This window comes from Pipistrellus kuhlii, unplaced genomic scaffold (assembly GCF_014108245.1).
Source record: "Pipistrellus kuhlii isolate mPipKuh1 unplaced genomic scaffold, mPipKuh1.p scaffold_m20_p_59, whole genome shotgun sequence".
Taxonomy (NCBI): domain Eukaryota; kingdom Metazoa; phylum Chordata; class Mammalia; order Chiroptera; family Vespertilionidae; genus Pipistrellus; species Pipistrellus kuhlii.
Window position 1 is genome coordinate 964,219 of NW_023425561.1, and position 18,681 is coordinate 982,899.

Consider the following 18,681-nt stretch of genomic DNA (forward strand, 5'->3'; position numbering starts at 1 on the left):
CTGGAGTCCAGCTGCGTGGCCGCGGAGGGTGAGTCAGGCTGCTGCTGCCCACGCCGGGCAGGGCCAGGCCCAGGTGCTGGCACGGAGACCCGCCCCGCGCGCAGCCAGGAGCGGCAGCAGCAGAGGGGCCCGGAGAAGGCCCCGGGCACGGCCACAGCCCACAGGCGCCCACAGGAAACGGGCGTCTGTGTCCCCGCAGCAGGTCCGTGTGACGGGGGAGGGTGTCAGCCACGGAGCACCCGCCCAGCACCCCGCCCCGCAGCTGTGCACCCAGGAATGAGTCAGCCGCCGATAAAGGTGCGCCTGCTGCCCGGGCCACAGGCGCAGCGGGCAGAAGGGTCCCGGGTTCGATTCCGGCCAAGGGCACAGGCCCAGGTGGCAGGCTCGACCCCCGGCCCGCTCAAGGCCCGTGTGGGAGACAACCAGTAGATGTGTCCCTCTCACACCGATGTTTCTCTCTCCCCCCCTCCCTTCCACGCTCCCCAAAAATCCCTGGAAAAACACCCGCGGGTGAGGACCAACAAAAATAAAGACGGAGGTGCGCACGCCCCACAGTGCCCGTCGCCCACTCACTGCTGACCCGCTCACACTTGCTCAGCGCGCTCCGCGCCAGACCTGGAGGTCTGGGAGACGCAGTCCCCGTCCCGGATATAAATCATGAGCCAGGTGCTCTGGGTGTGCCCAGTTCAGAATGTTCCGGAGGCCTGGGAGACTTGGGGTGGGGATGAAACAAAAATAGGGTCCTGACGGCGTAGTTTGCCTCTGAGAAACGGGATTGCTCGTGGGCATTCGAGGGCACTCGGCCGTTCCAGTGTCGGGCAGATCACAGCCTGGGGGGGGGGCCAACTTCATGGACCCAAGTGCCCCCATCGCCTGAACTCACACCTGCGGTTTGTGGCTGGGAGCCGAGCCGTGCAGGGGGGCCACACCCCCTCCCTGAGGGCAGAGGAGCCTGAAACAGCAGAGCTGGAGCCTCAATGGCGCCCGCCCGTTCCTGCCCCCTCCCTACCCTCCCCCCACCCCCATCCAGGACTAAGAAGCCAGCCCTGGACAGACAAGCACCCGGCAGGGTGGGGAGCTGCCCGCCTGCAGGCCCTCAGGCCTCAGATCCCTGCAGCACCGACGCCTGGCACCCCGACTTCCTCCTTGGGCGGCCCCACCCTCAGCCTCGCATCCTGGTGCTGAGCCAGCAGCAGGTGAGGGGGGAGCGCCAGCTCAGCCGCCCGCATCTCGCCCCACCCTCCCCGCTTCCCCGATGAGTCACCGCGGCCACAGCGGCTCCAAACATGCGAAGGGTCACACCTAAACGCCACCCGGCAGTGCTTCCGGGCCAGACCCGGGCTCCAATGGGCACGGCCGTGGCTTCCCTGCCAGCTCCTCAGACGGAGCCCCAGGCCGGTCAGGGCCCTGCACACAGCCGGGAGGGCCTGCGCCAGGCCTGGACGCGGAGGGGGAAGGCCCCCCGGGGAGAGAAAGGCCCACGGCCGTGAGAACGGGAGGCCTCGCCTGCCACCCTGCTGCCGGGCTCGGCCGCGTGCTGGCACCGCCGGGAAGGACCCCCCTCCTGATATGGGCCATGAGGACGGCTGGCAGGGGTGCTGGCAGGGGCCTGGAGGCCCCGTGGCCAGGGCTGTTCTCTGCATCTGGGCCCCAGCCCTCGGCTCCCCCACCCCAGAGCCTGCGCCCAGGGCAGCTGGCCCTCCCTCCGCCCACTGGAGCCCAGGGGAGCCGGCCACCCCCCGGCGCCACCCGGAATTCTGTACGTCCAGCCAAGGTCACAGCCTTTGGAGCTGTGCTGGCCAACATGCTGGCCACGTGGGGTGCTTACATTTAAATGAATGGAATTCAATGTAAATTTAGTTCCTGGCCCTGGCTGGTGGCTCAGTTGGTTGGAGCTCTGCCTGGGTTCAATTCCCATTCAGGGCATTTCCAGAGGCTGTAGGTTCGATCCCCGGTTGGGGAAGCAACGGATCAACATTTCTATCTATCTCCCTCTCTCTAAAAAACCAATAAAAACATGTCCTTAGGCCCTCGCCTGTGTGACTCAGTGGATAGAGCGTCAGCCTGCGGACTCAAGGATCCCAGGTTCGATTCTGGTCAAGGGCATGTACCTTGGTTGCAGGCTCCTCCCTGGTGGGGGGCTGGGGGGTGGAGTTTGGGGAGGAAGGGGCTCTGTTCCCGGGGGGGCGGGGAGAGGATAATATATATATTATTGGAGAGGATTAAAAAAAAATCCACAAACATATCCTCAGGTAAGGATTTAAAAAACTAAAAAAAAAAAAAAATTGCTGGGTCAATGTGGCCCAGTGGTTGAGCGTCGACCTATGAACCAGAAGGTGGAGGGTCAGGGTCTGATTCCTATTCAGGGCACTTGCCCGGGTTTCAGGCTGGGTCCCCAGTAGGGGGCGTGCACCGGAGGCAGCCGATCGATGAATCTCTCTCATCACTGATGTTCTATCTCTTGATTTCAGAGAGGAAGGGAAAAAGAGAATCACTGATTGGCTGCCTCCTGCACGTCCCCCACTGGGGATGGAGCCCACAACCTGGGCGTCAAACCATGGTGCCCCGACCAGGACCCACACCCTGCCCTCCTGGCTCACAGGGGACCCTCAACCATCGACCATGCCGCTGGGCAATAAAAACATTTTGTTTGTTTGTTTAGTTTGCTGGTTGCGTGAGCCACATTTCAAAGCTTAACAGACACCATGGGGGCAGACAGAGAGCATCTCCACCTGCAAACAGGTCCCAGCGGGCCTGCTACCCCCCACGGGGAAGTGAGGAGGGGGCGAGCATGGGGGACGCCGGGGCCCTTGCCCAGGGCCTGCTAGCTGCCCCCTGCCCGCGCCCCTCCACCTGAGGCCGCCTCGCGGGGCCTAGTGATGGGCAGCAGCCGGAGTGGGACTAGAAGGCAGGGGCCGCCAGCAGGGCAGAGAGGGAGATGGCGAGGCCACTCCGCTAAGGCCGAGAGGACACAGGTCTGAGACCCCGGGACAGCGTGCAATTCCCGCCAGAGACAGCGGAGAACGAGGCGCCTGTCCACGCGAAACCTCCGAGGGGCTGTGCAGAGCAGGCCTGCGCGCCTGGGCCCGGGCCACCCTGGAGGGGGGCTCCTCGCCCTGGGCAGGGGTTCCCCCAGGTGACCCAGAGGCGCATCCTCTCCCCGCCCCCCGGGAACACAGCCCCTCCCTCCCCGAAGCCCATGGGAGGGGCCACAGGCAGCTGGGCTCCGGAAACAGGTGGGGCTGGAACGTGCCAAGATGACAGGGACCGCCAGAACCGGCGTGGCTCAGAGGACAGAGCGTCGGCCTGCGGGCTGGGGACCCAGGCTGATTCTGGTCAAGGGCATGTGCCTTGGTTTCGGGCACATCCCCAGTAGGGGGTGTGCAGGAGGCGGCTGATTGATGCTTCTCTATCCCTCTCCCTTCCTCTCAGTAAAAAAATCAATAATATATGTGTATATTTTTTTAAAGATGACCGGGACGCATACACACCCCCGAGGGACTGGCCCTGGGCCTCCGGGCCTCTGTGCCCCAAACCTGAAGACATACAGGCCAGAGAGGCACCCCCCTGCCCAGCCCCCAGCGCCGGAGAGATGGCATCGAGGGAGAGCGCACACACCGGCCACGGAGAGGACGTCACCGCAATGCGGCTCCCTCCGCCCGGGGCGACCACCACACACACAGGCCGGGAGGGCAGGCCCGGCCCCGAGCGTGACTCACCGCCAGAGGCAGAGGGACGCCAGAGGGGAAGCCCCCGCAGGAATCGCAGGACCGAGATCCCCGTCCAGAGAGGGACACACCCAGGGCCCCCTCCCTGCCGCTCACCAGCCACCACAGAGGAAGCGAGAGCTCCCGCCGGACACCGGCTGTTCCACGCCCGGGGCCGTTCCGTCCCCAAATAACTCCCCATTAAAAATTCATCACCGCCCGGGGCAGGGGACTGGCCCCGGCAGAGACGGTGGAAATGCACGCGCCGCCGCCCCTTACATACATACACACACACGTACACACACACACACGTACACACACACAGAGAGACGCACACATACACACACACACAGAGACGCACACATACATACACACATATATACACACACACACACAGACACACACATACACACAGACACACACAGACAGACACACACATACACAGAGACACACACATACACAGATGCACACACATACACACACAGACACACAGACACACACAGACAGACACACACAGACACACACATACACACACACATACACACACATACACAGAGACGCACACACACACACACAGAGACACACACACAGACGCACATACACACAGACACACACAGACGCACACATACATACACACACACAGACGCACACATACATACACACATATATACACACACACAGAGACACACACACAGAGAGACGCACACATACATACACACACATATATACACACAGAGAGACACACACACAGACGCGCACACACATACACACACACATATATACACACAGAGACACACACAGAGACACACACATATACACACACATATATATACACACACGCAAACATACACACAGAGACACACACATACACACAGACGCACACATACATACACACACATACACACACAAACATACATACACACAAACATACATACACACAGAGACACACACACACACACACACACACACACCCTGAGCAACCACAGAGGACTGTGCAGGGGAGACCACAGAGACAGAAAGCTGCACCGGAGGTGGGTGAGGACCAGGGACACGCCCACAGGAAGATGGGCCTCACCTGGTCCAGCGAGCCCTACACCCCCAGTGCGCACGTCCAGGCGTCCGGCGCCCGTCCAGGCGTCCCGGAGCCCGTCCAGGCGTCCGGCGCCCGTCCAGGCGTCCGGCACCCGTCCAGGCGTCCCGGAGCCCGTCCAGGCGTCCCGGAGCCCGTCCAGGCGTCCGGAGCCCGTCCAGGTGACCGGAGCCCGTCCAGGCGTCCCGGAGCCCGCCCAGGCGTCCGGAGCCCGTCCAGGTGACCGGAGCCCGTCCAGGCGTCCGGAGCCTGTCCAGGCGTCCAGGCGTCCGGAGCCCGTCCAGGCGTCCCGGAGCCCGTCCAGGTGACCGGAGCCCGTCCAGGCGTCCCGGAGCCCGTCCAGGCGTCCGGAGCCCGTCCAGGCGTCCGGAGCCCGGGGTCGGAGGGGTCTTCTGACCAGGAGTCTAGGCGAGGCTGCCCGAGGCCCAGCTCACCCGCACACTGTCCTGGGCCCCGGGTCAAGGCCAAGTGAACCTTCCCTTCCCAGGACCCACAGAGGCAGCGCGGAGGGCGAGGCACATTCCCCACCAGGAGGAATGCAGACCCGCCGCCCAGGGGCACCGGGAGGGCCAGCGGGTTCTGGGCGGGACACCAGGGGGTACTCTCCGCTTGAATGGGGTGTGTGCTGGGGGATGGAGTCACGGGGAGAATTACACATTCACCAGGGACACGTTCGGAGAAGACACACAAGGACGTGTGCACACCCAGCACACGGACATGCTCTCAGCCCCATTCCCTGTTCTCTTTCTTAATAACTCAATTTTATTTTATTTTTCAAATATTTTTTGGGGGGAGGTGGTTATACATTTTTCTTTATTGCAGAGAGGAAGGGAGAGGGGGAGAGAAACATCCATCAGCTGCCTCCTGCACCTCCTACTGAGGATCCAGCCTGGCATGTGCCCTGACCTGGAATCCAACCCATGACCTCACAGCCCATGGGACGATGTTCAGCCAACTGAGCCGCCCCAGCCGGGCCCCATCCCGCATTCTGAGCAGCCCAGAGCCCGTGCCTTCACCCACCACAGCCACGCCTGTCAGAGCAGGCCCAGGCAGCCCCCTGGTCACTCTGCCCGGCTCTCTGCCTACCTCCCCTCCCCCCCCCTGCACCGGCCTTTCTCCCTGATGCCTGGGCCACAACCCTCTCCCACTCCCACCCCACTCTGGGCTCCACCGTGACTGCCAGGGTGTCCCCGCCTCCCCAGCCCCAGGCCTTCCCCCGCCCCCTCCCCTGGCCACTTCCCCGGGGAGCTCCCAGTTACCGCTTCCAGGGGAAGGAGCTCCCCTCGTCCTCCCCTGACCAAGAGGGGCGCCCCCCGCCCCCCGTCCTGACAGCACTGCCTTCTCCAGCAGGTCTCACGCCCGGCCCAGAGCCAGCGAAGGCGGGGCCTCCATTACAGCCTGGGGGCTGCCCCCTGGCCCCATGGGCACCCAGACCATAGCCCCCCACCGATGCCCAGCTCGCCACCCAGTGGCCGGGCCAGGCCACTGCAGGGCGTTTGGCTGCTGAAGAGCTGCCCCCAGCCCAGCAGGACGTGCAGCGGACTCAGCTCCAGCACTTCCCCTTCCCCTGGAACCTCCGCTCGGGCCCCGGGACGGGGCAGGATGCCCCTCCCGGCCCCAGCGCAGCGCGCTCAGCCTCGCTCCCAGGTCCGTCCTCGCCGTCCCCGGCCCCCCCCCCCCCCCCGGGCTCAGACACCAGCTCCAGGGTCCAGAACTGTCCCTGACGGAGAAAGTCACTTCCGTCCCCACCTGCAGCCCCTGCGGCTCTGCAGTCACCGGTCCCAGCCCCACCAGCCACAGGCACACCCAGCGATGACACACCCAGGCCCACCGGGAGGGAGCCTCTCGCAGGTCACAGGGGCTCCCCGGGCCGGGACAGGGCAGACACAGGGACAGGACACCGTGAAGCCTGAGCCCTGGCCCCGACCCCCAGGCCCACAGGCCCCATGGGAACCCCGGCCCCAGAGCCACACTCCGGCTGAGCCCAGCGCGGTCCCCCCTCGGCCCCCCACCCCCCTGCAGCCGGCATGGAGGTCCGGCAATGGCAGCTCCCGCGTGAAGCGTGGGAACAAAGAGCAGAGGCCGGACCCTGCTGCTGGGACTGTCCCTCTCCAGCGGCCACCTCCCTTCCACGCTGCCCCGCGCCTGGGAGGGAAACTCGGGGGGGGGCTGGGGCTGGGGCGGGGGGAGCCAGCTCTCCCAGTCTGCCCCTTTGTCTGTCCCCAGGCGGTTCCCAAGTTCTGAGGAGGGTGGTGACCACACCCCACGCCCCACACACTCCTCCACCCCCACAGCTCCGCCTGAACCCCTCAAACCAGCTCCTCAGGCTCTGCGGGCGCGCTCTGCCAGGCCGGGCAGCCAACTCCACGCTGAGCCAGAGAACCCAGCCTGGCACTCCACCCAGGGGACCCCCAGCTCATTGCCTGCCCGTGGCCGGGCTGGCCTCCGCCCTCTCAGCCCCCCCCCACCCTGGCTCTGAACCCCGCACCCTGAGCGAGGCCAGGTGGCCAGAAGCCTCAGCTCTGCGGGGGCAGCTCTCCAGGGGCGCCCGGAGCTGGACCCTCGAATCCAGCGGTGGGACTCGGCCTGAGCAGCACAAGCTGGCTGCCTGGTGGCCGGTTCTCGGACTAATGTCCCTGGGCAGAGCCTCCAGGTCAGGGCTCCGACCTCACGCCCTCTGCCCGCCCGGCCCTCAGGGTCCCAGGTCCTCTCCCGCCCGCCCTCACCCCCCCAGCAAGGAGGTAACCCCTAGCCTGGGCTCCCTCTATCTCCACCCTGCACACACCCCTGCCAGGGCGGCCCAGCCCCTCATCCCGGTGCGGGAAGAGGGACGCTTCCCCATTCAGCTTTGGAAAGGAAGTGAGGGCCACACCCTGCCAGGGTTCCCCGATGGCGGGCGAGAGGAGAGGGGCTGGAAGCCCAATCCACTCCCCCAATTTGGACCCAGCACCCGCGTGGAGGCCCTGGCATGCCTCCCGAGGCACCTTCAAGCTCCCCCTCTAGCCCCCCACCCTCCCCTCCCTGGCCTCACCTATCCCCACAGACCCCAATGCAGCACTGCACCCGCAAAGTCAGCGCGGCCCTGGCCCCGCGGGGCTGTCCCGGGACATGTGACCTGCAACAGGAGCTGGGCTCTAACTCAGGAAACTTCCAAAACTTATTACCGGGAGCCCCAGGCTGCGCTGGGGACCTCGGTCAATAGCTTTCCCCAAAAAACTCCAGGCAATCCTCTAAGGACCCGGTTCCCGGGAGGGTCCGCCCTGCCTTCCCGGCCCAGTCCTCGCAGGGCACAGGCCCCCCCTGGCCCGGGCGCCTCGCGGCCACACCCAGAACCAGCACATGCGGCTCCATTCTCTGTGGTCACCCCGGGGACTCCGGCCAGTCAGAGCTGGGGTGCCCTGTGTGCCCACTGCGCCCCCTCCCACGCACGGGCCCTGCCCGCCGCGCGCAGACCGGCGCGTCCCTCCCGCCCGCCAGGCCGCCCCCCAGTCCCCCGCCCTGGCCCCGCGGGGGCGCCCAGCCCGGGCAGGCCGGGCCCTCGCCCTCCGGTCCCGCACGGGGAGCCTTACATAACCCGGGCGTCCACCCCGCAGCGCCCCGCCGCCGCTCCCGGCCGGGAACCCCGGAGCCGCCGCGGGCGCAGGGCTGCAGAGCGCGGCCCCCTGCGCCCGGCCGCCGCTCCCCCGGCCCCCCCGGCCCCTCGCCGCTCCCCGGGCTCTGGTTTGAATTAGCGGCGGCTCCAGCCTCACATTCCTCAGCCCTGGCGCCCGGCCAGGCGCAGGGCGGGGGCCGCCCGGACGGCTGGGGTGGGCTAGGGGAGCGCCGCCTCCGGGGAAGGGGCGGTCCCGAGGCCGCGCCGCCCGCACCCCCGCCCGCCCGCCCACCCGGCGCAGGAATCTCCCCGGTCACCCCCACCCCCACCCGGCCCCGGCCCCGGCCCCGGCCCGCGGGCGGCGGCGAACTCAGTCCGCGGCCCGGGAGAGGAGTGCCCGGCGCCGGAGCGGAGGGGCGCAGGGCGGGGCGCCGGAGGGGCTCGGGGCGGCCCGGAGCGGAGGCCCAGAGGCGGGAGGACACGGCTGGGTGGGGCCGGGAGGACTGGGGACTCGGGAGTTCCCGGCGGCGGAGTGTGGGGACGGGGAGGGGCGGCGGGGGGTCGCCCCCTCGGGAACGTCCCCCGTCCGTCCGTCCACGCGGATGGGACAGGAGCGCAGGGCGCGCAGGGCCACCGCCCCGGGGAGCGGGCGGGGGCCGGGGCGCGGCGCAGCGGGGCCCCCAGCCCGCCCTCCGGAGCCACGCGGGCCCGAGCGATGCTTCGGAGCGACTCTCCAACTTCGCCCAACTCGCACCCCAACTCCGGCGCGGCCCGGGCGCTGCCTCGCTCGTTCCAAACCGGGGATCCTCCCCGCGGCGCCCCCAGAGCGCCTCGCCGGAGCCCGGCCCCTCCCCTCCGGGCTCCGGGTCAGCGGCCCCCCCACCCCCGGCCGCGGGGCGCGGGGCGCGGGCCCTACCTGCGCGCTCGGCACCGAAGCCCAGCGGGGCGCGGGCCCGCGGTCTCGGGCGGCGGCGGCGTCGAGCCCCGGGCGGGCGGGGCGGGTCCGGCAGGCGGAGGTGCAGTCCCCGCGGCGGAGCTGCTGCGAGTGGCCGGGCCCCCGTGCGAGGAGGCGGCTCTTGAACTCGCGGGGCGGCGGGCGGGTCTGCCTGGGCCGCGGAGGGCGGGGCCGGGCGGGGCCCGCGCGGGGCTGGGACGAGCGCGCGGGGCGGGCTCGGGAGGGGCCGGAGGGGCTGCGGCGGGGGCGGGGGCGGGCGCGGGGAGAGGGGGAGACGGGGGATCGGGGGCGCGTGTCCGCGGTGCCGCCCTGCCCACCCGCCCCCTGGCCCGGCCGCGGCCTGGACTTCCCACCGACGGGGGCAAAGGAAGCCGCCGCGGGTCCCCGAGGCCGCCCGTCCCGGGAACCGGGAACCAGACCGTTTTCCACGAAGGACCCAGGGGCTCCTTCCCAAAGCGGCCGGGGCTGGGGCGTCCAGCCGGACACTGGCCTTTGGGGTTCTTTCTCAGCACCGGCCGCTGCCCTGCAGAGCCCAGGCCCGTCGTTTGGTTCCCGAGCTCCATGCACCCCCTTCCCTCTTTCGGGGGCCCCCAGCCCCTCCCCCCAGGACCGGCCTGGAACCGGGTCCCGGGCGCTCACCGCCGCGCAGCGATGCGGGGGACCGGCCTGCAGCCCTCGGAGGCGCCGCCCGCCGCCCACCTGCCCGGACCCCGAGGCCACCGAGCTCCGCACGTCCCCTCCCTGCCCGGCCCTCTCGGACCCTGTCCCGGCCCCTCCCCCACTCCCGCCGGCAGGACGCTTTGTTTCCACGTTTACAGCCACTTCCCACAGCCGCTTCCAAGCGCATGGAGGTTTTATTAAATGCTTAATGATGGGGTGCGGGGGCCTTCTGGCTACACACGCCCCCTTGCACACCCCCGTTCGCTTCTCCCCCATGAATCCACTATGCTCCCTCCCGGAATGGCCACCCACCGCCCACACCCAGCCAGCTTCCCTTCCCTCCCCAGTGCTGTGGGGCAGGGAGACCCCAGGCTGGCACCCAGCAGGCCCGGCCTGGGCAGGAGCGCCCTCCTCGCGGGCAAGCTCTGAGTGGGCTGGGGCCGAGCGCAGAGGCCCTGTGCTCTGAAATGGCAAACATGTTTACGGGCTAAAAATACCCGGCAGCCAACTCTGCTGCCAGCCCTGGGGGCTGTGTCCCAGGTCCAGTTACCCACACAGGGTACAGGCCGTGGGGGAGGGAAGAGACAGCAAGAGGAGACACAGGCATGTAGACACTCAGATAATGGGCACAGGAAGGTGGAGACACATGTGCAGACATTCCGACAGGCATCAACATGCAAAGGCACAGAGAGAGAGAAACTTGGACACCAGCATTCTGTTTCCCTGTCTGTGTCTCTGTGTGTGTCTCTGTCTGTCTGTCTGTCTCTCTCTCTCCCTCTCTCTCTGACACACACACATACCCAAATAGTGACTCAAATCCCCAGCCGAGGCAGCCCCACCACACACATCATACAGTCACAGTCACAGCCGGATTTGCTGAGGAATCACCTTCATTTGTTCTGCCCCCCTTCCTAGCACCTACCTTATTTAAAGAAAAAAAAAAATCTAAGCTTTTCAACTTTGATGCTTTTACCAACTAGAAACCGAAAGCTAATTACTTCCTTTACCGATGGCCTATTCGATTTTTCTCTTTCTTTTCACATTTATTCAGCATTTTAAGTATGGGCTGGGAATATTGGCAAAGTGGCCTGTGATGCTTGCTACACGTGAGCTAGTCCACGTTGAGGTGTTTTAAATAAAAATCAACACCTCTTTCGGGTGAAGCATGCATGTAAGCCATGCACCACCGTGAACAAGGCACAGCAGGTCTCCTTCCTCCCTGCTCGCCCTCCTCCCCCCTGCCCAGCGGTGACCACTGAGACAGTTTCCCCAGCGATTTCTAACTTTATGGAATGAATCATCTGCCTCCTTGAAAGTGCAAGTTTCCCAGGTCCTGTAAAACCCCGGAAACGCTCACACCTAGGCCTGCAGAAAGGTGGTGGTGCTGTGACCTGTGCCACACAGACAGAGGCGTGTGCAAAGGCAGGGTGAGGGGAGCTGGCAGGGAGGGGCGGGGCGGGAAAGGAAGAGGAGAGGGTGTGGGAGCTGCGTCCTCACCCCTCACCTCGGCTCGGCCCCCCAGGAGTGAGCAGCCGGGCCTGTGTCCTGGCTGGGCACCAGCCTTCCTGCTCCATTGTTTTATTTGGGCCGCCCTCTGGATCAGCAGGGAAGAAGGCAGGACGGGCTGGTTTGGGGAGCAGGCGGGGCAGAGCGGTGATTACTGAGCAGACTCTTCATTCTTTCGGGGGACTGCTGCAGAGTGGGTGGGGTTCCTGTGACTGGCTCTTACCGCTTCCAGGCTACTAGGTAGAGAGGGGTAACCTTGGCCCCTCAGAAACCCCGTCCCCGCCTGCTGTGACCAGAGTGGGGGTGTGTCCCCCTAGGTCAGCCTATTCAATAGCCCGGGGGGTGAGGGGGAATCTACCCAACAGTTGTGGGGTTTTTTATTCAACAGTTTTCAGCGATGTCATTGAAGACACTCAGGAATTTCTGCCGACCCTATTCTGCCCACTGCCGTAGCCCCACACACACACACCCCCACCCCCAACCCCCGCCCCAGCTACCTGCCGGGTGACTGTGTCTGACTCCGCGCAGGCCCTTCCACGTGTTAGCTCACTTACTCCTCGAGGAGAAAGGGCTTCAGAGAGGGTGTGTGGTTTACCTGCAGGCACACAGCCCTCAGCAGCAGGAGTCAAGCTCCCACTAGCACCGAAGCTCCATGAGGGCCGCGTGTCTCTCTCTGCTGCATGCCGTGCTGAGAGCAGTGCTGCACTTGGTCAGTCAAAAGCATGTTGTGAATGAATGAATGAGTGAGTGAGTGAGTGAATGAGCTACAGGTGCACCTGGCCCTGCGCATGTCCTTTTCACACCAGCATCCTGCCCCTCCGGTTCCCCAGGCTCTCAGTTTCCCCTCCAGCACCCCGCCCCGCAGACTTCTATGCAGCTCGGGCCGGTGCCTCTGGTGTTGGTGCAGGCAGAGAACCTGGCAGGACGGGAGCTCTGCCTGCAGGCCTTCAGGCCAGAGGGACACGGACTCTGCTGTCCCCTTCCCTTGGACTCCGAGTTCCTTGCAGTCCTGTGCTTTGGAGAAGTTGGATGTTATCTGTTCTGTCAGGTCATCTCCACAGCTCCTCACACCCCTCCACACACACACACAGACACACAAAGACACACAGACACACACACAGACACACAAAGACACACAGACACACACACACTGACACACAAAGACACACAGACACACACAGACACACACACAGAGACACACACAGACACACACAGAGACACACACACAGACACACACATTACTTTTTAGTTATAATTTGTCCCCTTGGTCCCCACGTGGCAAAGATCAGCTCTGTCCGCTCTCCGATTCCGTGTCAGAATCAGGGCTCTCCAGGAACCAGGAGGACGGGCGGGCGGCTGGCACTCCCTCTCCCGCTTCAGAGGCAAAGTCCCAGGCCACTGGGCTCCGCAGATGCCCTGGCAGCGCCAGGTGAGTTCCAGGACTCGTCGTCACCGGGATACCCGTTTCTGCACCGGCCGCTCCCTCGGGGTTCCCTCATCTGTACTGCAGTGTCTGTTGAACTTGGACTCCTGTTGCCCAGCAACGCGCCTGTTTTGTTCCTATTATGCTTGTGTGTGTTTCCATAGCAACCACCAAGGGGCGCTCTGCGGGCAGGCCCCGGGCCTGGGGATTCCCCTGCCCTCCCGCTCACCACAGTCCCCCCCTCTGACATCAGCGTACGGAGAACAGAAGCGGGCAGCTCAGAGGAATCGTGGCTTTCAAACGCCCACCCCGGAGGAAGTGCGGAGCAGCCTGCCGCGGGCGCTGTCACATGGACCCTCCCCGCAGAGCCCTGACGGCCAGCCCTCTGGGTGCCATGGGGGACCATCGGATCACAGGACCCACCTCACCCAGCCCTGCCGGAGGGCAGACTCCCTGCCAAGCACCAGCCACTCCACTCACCCCCTCCTCGGCCTCCTCATCTGTCCCTCCCAGCCGCCCTGCAGCCCATGGGGTGACCCCGGACCCAAACATTCCTTCTCCCACATGATCCTCGTCCCATTCAGAACCCGCAGCCAGGTAGCCTCCGGGTCCAGCCCAGCCAGTGCCAGCCTGGGTCTCAGGCCGAGGCTTCAAAAAAGGAGTCCCTGCAGCTCAGAGCAGGCAGCGGAAGCGGCAACTCCCCATTCCGCCTCGCTGAAACCTCCAGAACCGGCAGGCCCGGACACAGGAGGGGCGCGAGGGACAGGGCATGGGCTCTGACAGATTCTGGGAGGAAAAGAGGCAACTAAAGATGGTCAGGGCAAGAGCAGGGAGCAGAGAGGGCTGGGGGGAAGGGGGGGGAGGGCTGGGGGCCAGGCCACTCCGGATGGTTGGGTCCCAAGCCTCAGCGAGAGGCCAGAGGCTGGTGCGTTGTGAGTGTGGGGTGTGCGGGAGGGAGGAAATGACAGGAAGCCGGTCGGGACTAAGGTAAAGAATTGGCCAGACGTGATTGAACGAGGCTGTGTGAGGAGGGAGGGAAGGAGGGAGGGAGGACGGAGAAGAGAAGAGCTTAGAGCTGGGCTGGGACTGGGCCGACTGACTCGTAAACAGCAGCCGAGGGAGGGAGCTGGAATGATGGGAGCAGCCAACGCCCGCCCGCCCGCTCCCTCCCAGCAGGGCCGCGGCCGGGGCCGGGGCCGGGGCCAGGGCGGGTGGGAGGGGCCCGGAGAGGGGAGCACCGGCCTCCGCTCCCCTTTCTGGGACTCTGTCTCTCCCCCACCCTCCCATCTCGGCCTGCCTCTCCCCGTTCCCGGGGGAAGGGGAGCAGCCCGGCTTCCTCGTCCTCTGCTGACAGGCCGCGGGGAAGGAAGGCCTGGCTGCCCGGGGCCTGAGTCACCGCATAGTTGAGGTTCCTGTTACTGGAAGCCTGGCCGCCTCTACACTCTGTGCCCTCTGCCCGCCCAGCCCAGGCCTGGGGTCCGAGGGCTGCCCCTGCCCCTGCCCAGGACTCCCCTTCCCACACTTCCTCCCGGGCAAGGTTGCCTCCAATGCCACCCCCTCCCCGCTGCCCAAACCCAGGAGCTCCGTCCACCATGCTACCCCTGCCTCCCAGGGAAGCACCTCCTGCTGTTCTTAGCGAACGTGACTCAGTGAGTGGCCGCAGGGCTGCAGAGACCAGCTCGTGCCCTGATAAGTCACTTCCCCTCGGGGCTCCTTCCTCCTGGGGGCAGGCCTGCAGCGTGAGGGACACTCTGTGCCTGAGTCAGTGAGATGGGGAGCCCCTCGGGGAGGGGAGAGAGTGGGCAGAAAGGGGTGTGCCTGCTGGCCCCGGGGCTGGCCGCGGGGCACAGGCCTCCACCGCAGGACAGCCCACACCCTGGCAGCCAGTGACTCATCCCAAGAGGCCCACGGGCAGCACCCGGTGGCCCCTGAGTCAGGGGACACAGGGCTCTCCCAGGCACGGCCGGCCATGGCCCCTCCAGGCAGCTTTCCCTCACACCGACCAACCCGGCCCGCAAGGCTCAGGGGCTGAGCGTTGATCTAGGAACCAGGAAGTCCGGGTTCGATTCCTGGTCAGGGCACATGCCAGGTTTTGGGCTTTATTCCCAGTGTGGGGCATGCAAGAGGCAGCTGACCCATGATTCTCTCTCATTGATGTTTCTCTCTCTCCCTCCCCTTCCTCTCTGAGATCAAGGAAAATATTAAAAACAAAGAGCCAGCCCACTTCCTCGATGGATGCCCCAAGCTTCTCAGACTGCCTCCCCGGCCCGCACAGCTGCTCCCCTGCCTCCAGACCCCTCCACCTCCCTCCTCCACTGGCTCCCCTACTCCGCCACGTCCCCGCGGCCACCCCTCGGCTGGGCCACCCCGGCTACCCACACCCGTCCTGGTCCCCGAGAGCCGGCCAGATGATTGCAAAAGGGCTGAGCCAGCAGGAGAGGCCCTCCCTGGCCAGCTGCTCCTGCAGCGGCGGGGAGGGGGCAGCTGGGACCAGAGGGAAGCACATTCCAGGGAGATCCGATCAGAAACAGCTCCGAACCCGGCCTGGCCCGCAGCCCCTGCTCTGCGGCCGCGCCCTTGTTGTAAATAGGGTCCGGGCAGCTGGAATCCCGGGAAACCGGGAGCCGCAGTGGGCGGGGCTGCAGGAGGGCGGGTGTCAGCATGAGAGGCAGCGGGGAACATCTAAGGTCATCAGCGATGGCCTCGCCACTGACCTGGTCCCACCTGCACAAGGAATTCTCTTACAAGAGATGGGAGTGCTGCTGGCCACCACGCCACATCCCGCTCCCCGCCCATCCCCGGGGCCTGGCTCTGGACACCCCGGGAACCACGGCCTCCCCCGGCCTCCCCCGGGAGCTGCGCCAGCCTGGTCAGAGCCGACAGACAGGGGCAGGTGGCCTGGTCTCTCCAACCTCTCAGGGGCCAACACGTTCGCTCCTCAGCATTAGGGGGCTAGGGAAGGGGGTACCCCAGGGTTACACCCAAACATGCAGGACCAAGCACGCTGGGGAAGATGCGGTGTCCGGTGGGTACCCAGTGGGGTGAGCCAGGGAACCCACTGCCACCAGCAAAACCCATCGACGGCGGGCGGAAGGAGGGGTGGGGGAGGGTGCCGGGTTCCGAGGACAGTACCCGTTGCCATGAAAACACAGAAACTCTCAGAAACGCCTGGGTGGGGCCTCCAGAGCACTTCATTCCCCTCCCTTCACATTCTAGACCCCCCCCCCCTGAAAGGGGAAGTGGTGTATTGGGGCACGTAGGCGGAGGGAGGGTCTGGCCCCCCGGGCAGCAGCTGTCCCGCTCTGGTTGCAGCGGGCTGAGCAAAGGCCGCTGTAGGTCTCTCCAGGAAGAACTTGAAAGGCTTCTTTTTAAGCAAGAAGCGCCAACAAAGCCGAAATAAATAGCTGGTCCTCACCCCCGTCTCCCTCCCAGCCACCCCCAGTGGAGGCAGCTCTGCCAAGCCCACTCCCACTCCCACTCCCACCCTGCAAGCCCAAACCCAACACCCACCCAGCTTCCCAGCCTCCCTTTGAGGCGAGGCTCTGCCCAGTAAGAGCCTGAGAGCCTCCCCTCAGCCCGCCCGGCTTCCAGACCACACTCTGCTCAGTCCCCTCGCCTCCCCGAGACCCCAGCTCCTGCGGGCGTGGGCACTAATGGCAGGGATGCCAGCTCCTGGTGGCGCACGGGTGGCACACGGGTGGCACGTGGGAAAGTGGCCCAGCAGTGGGGTGTCCAGGGCCAGCCCGTGCCTCCCACCAGAGCTGGATCGGGGAGGCCGGCTCCCAGGAGCCACTGGGCCCACCAGGATGGGCTCGCAGGGCGGAGGGCGCAGCCAGAGCTCGCAGTGACTGACTCAGGCCTCCGGGGGCAGGGCGGGGCCGCTCAGCTCCAGATGTACTTCTCCTCTTTCCCGCCCCACATCTGCGGCTAGGAACCCCTTTAACCTCTCTTACCTGCCCATCTGGGCAAGGAAGAGGTGCTTCCAGCTCACCCTTTTGGAGGCCAACTGCGAGCCTTCCGGAGGCCACAGCCCCCCTCCCTTCGGGCCTCCCAGCCCACCTCTGCTTGTGGGTGACTGGCCCTCCCCCAAATACAGGCCTGGCCCAACCAACCCCGCCACCCTCAACACCAAACCGCCAGAGCTGGAGGCGCGAGGCAGGAGGTGTGGATGAGTCACTCTTCCTGCAGACTGGGGGGTGGGAGGAGGGCGGGCTAGGAGGCGGGGTCCTAGGCCACAGGGGCTGCCAGGCCTGCTGCTGCCCAGGGCCCGGCTCACCAGGCAGACACGGCCCCTTTCCAGCTGGGCTGCATGCCCGGCCTCTCAGGCCTGCCCTCTCCGGCCTGAACCGTCAGCCCCTGGGAAGACCGAGGGACCAGGAAGGCGGGGAGATTACCCAAGCAGAGCTGGGTGTGGTGGGAACAGGAGTCTGACAGGTTCAGCGAGGCCCCAGCCACCAGCTCAGGGCACAGCCGCATTAGGGCTTTCAGATCCTAAACCCGAGGAGCCAGGGACTCAGATGCAAGACGGGCAGCAAGTCTGGACTGAGAGCAAGAGGAGAGCCAGGAGCAAACGGCAAGAACCGGCCCGTCCTCGCCCAGCCGGATTCCTGACCCGCTGCAGGCCCGGTTCCCAGCTTGGCTAAGCTCTACCCGCAGCCACCAGTCCGCCCAGGACCAGGAAAGGTCTCTCTTCCCCTCCTCAGCCAGGAGCCCGCGCCCCAGGCTCAGAGGGAAAAACACCCGGAAAACCACAACCTCAAACCCGCAGGCGGCCACGCTGTTTCTGCACGTGCTTCAGAACGGGAATCACCTGAGCGGTTAGCTTCATAGGGAGCTCAATGCTCTTCAGAAAAGATCATGGGGAGGGGTGAGGGATGGGACTGTGGGGATGAGGACAAATACGTGATACCTTAATCAATAAAGAAATTTTAAAAATACTTTAAAAGCAGGTATTGTTTTAAATTTACAAATAAAAGTTGTATATATTTAAAAAAAAAAAAAAAAAAAAGTGAGAGAGCAGGGCAAGAATCCCTGCAGAGTAGAAAAATTAAGCTTGCCCCAGCACTGTGGCTCAGTGGATAGACCGAAGGGTCCTGGGTTCAATTCCCGTCAAGGGCACATACCTAGGTTGCAGGCTCCAGGGAGTACAGGAGACAACCAATCGATATTTTTATCTTTCCCACTCTCCCACACTCTAAAAAAAATCAATAGAAAAATACCCTCATTGCCGAAGCTGGTAGAGTGTCGGTCTGCGGACTGAAAGGTCCCAGGTTCCATTCCGGGCAAGAGCATGTACGTTGGTTGGGCACATCCTTGGTAGGGGGTGTGCAAGAGGCAGCTGGTCGATGTTTCCCTCTCATCGACGTTTCTAGCTCTCTATCTCTCTCCCTTCCTCTCTGTAAAAAAATGAATAAAATATATTTAAAAAGAAAAAAAGAAAAAGAAAAATACCCTCATTGAGGATTTTAAAAAATGATGTTGAAAAATATAAATATTAATTTTTTAAAAGTTAAGCTCAGAAGAGAAAAAAACCAACCACTTTGAGCAGGATTACTGGATGACAATTATGTTGCAACAGGGTGTTTGTAGGTTTTAGTGCACGTGTCAAACACAAGGCCCGCGGGCCAAATCCGTCCCGCCAGGCCTTGCAATGTGGCCCGCACCGCGCTGTCATCACTGCACTCTGCTGCGTTTCCATCACAATGACAGTTTATGACTGTTCAGTAAACCATTCGGCCCGCGATTTAG

The 18,681-nt window shown here is 64.5% G+C and overlaps 1 protein-coding gene across 2 annotated transcripts in view; it reads right to left on the reverse strand.

Annotated features, from left to right (window-relative positions):
- AHNAK (AHNAK nucleoprotein) overlaps positions 1 to 9,457 on the reverse strand; it is a 29,427-nt gene extending 19,970 nt beyond the window's left edge. For both annotated transcript variants that reach the window (XM_045574100.1, XM_045574099.1), the window contains exon 1: positions 9,306 to 9,457. The gene's annotated coding sequence lies outside the window, so the exon portion shown is untranslated. The remainder of the gene's footprint in view (positions 1 to 9,305) is intronic.
- Between the last annotated feature and the right edge of the window lie 9,224 nt (positions 9,458 to 18,681).